This window comes from Cyprinus carpio, chromosome B22 (assembly GCF_018340385.1).
Source record: "Cyprinus carpio isolate SPL01 chromosome B22, ASM1834038v1, whole genome shotgun sequence".
In the NCBI taxonomy this organism is placed as follows: Eukaryota; Metazoa; Chordata; class Actinopteri; order Cypriniformes; family Cyprinidae; genus Cyprinus; species Cyprinus carpio.
This window is the reverse complement of record NC_056618.1, coordinates 12304548-12305459: the sequence shown is the minus strand read 5'-3', so window position 1 is coordinate 12305459 and position 912 is coordinate 12304548. Positions and strand designations below refer to the sequence as shown.

The 912-nt window shown below is 37.1% G+C and overlaps 2 protein-coding genes across 6 annotated transcripts in view; one reads left to right on the top strand and one right to left on the bottom strand.

The window, feature by feature from the left end:
* Window positions 1-912, top strand: part of LOC109103223 (NLR family CARD domain-containing protein 3-like) — a 1793396-nt gene that overhangs the window by 929405 nt on the left and 863079 nt on the right. The gene's annotated exons all lie outside the window — the stretch shown is intronic.
* LOC109070511 (ribonuclease inhibitor-like) overlaps window positions 1-912 on the bottom strand; it is an 862999-nt gene that overhangs the window by 497308 nt on the left and 364779 nt on the right. The gene's annotated exons all lie outside the window — the stretch shown is intronic.

Here is a 912-nt window from a genome sequence, read left to right as displayed (position 1 = left end):
ATAAAACATCATTCAAAATGTATACAGAGTTAGACAGCTGGGATCTTAATGTTGTGATCTTCTTAACAAAAAAACTTTCGAAAATCGTTACAGAGAGAAGTAGAGGGCTGTAGAAAAGAATGCTCAGATGGATTTAACAGTTAATAGTAGAAGAAAGAACTAGTGACAAGTGTTTGTGATAAATTCAGACAAATATTGCATTTTGCAGCCTTTGCAGCTTTCTGAAACATGTTATAGGAGCTTCTCAAAACCTGCAATCTGTCCTTCTTCCATTTGCGTTCAGTCCGTCTACAAGTTCATCTCAGAGTATGTGTAGTTTTAGTTTGCCAGGGCACAGATACAGGCTTGTGATTTTTATACTTCAAGGGGGCAGTAGAATTCATGATGTCAGGACCGGTAGAATTAAAAATATTAAGATGAGCATCATCTTCCAGATTAATCCGATTAGATTCTGACTCCAATGAGTTGCAGACTTCATGGTAGGCTACAGAAAATTCTTCCCTAAAATGTTGGGTAAGTGATTGTGTCAAACGTGTCAGCGTTGGATTTCTGAGGATTCGGCCCGTAAGAGGGACAGTAGAAAGAACCGGCCTGGGATCAGAAAAAGATGCAGTACTGATTTCAGTAAAAAATTGAATTTTTTTTATAATAAAAAAACACCACAGCAAACATGAATGTTAAAATTGCCCAACAGCATTATTTTTTCATGCCTGGTAACCAAATCCCCCATTAAAACAGCAAGTTCACTTATAAAGTCTTTATTATGGTGAGGAGGACAATATATTAGAGCTATACTGATTGGGTTTACTAAGACTAACTGTAAAAGTTGCACCTCAAAACTGTTATATGAGCCAGTAGATTGAGAACGACAGTGAAAAGTGTTTAAAAACACTAGCAAGACCACCCCCGTGA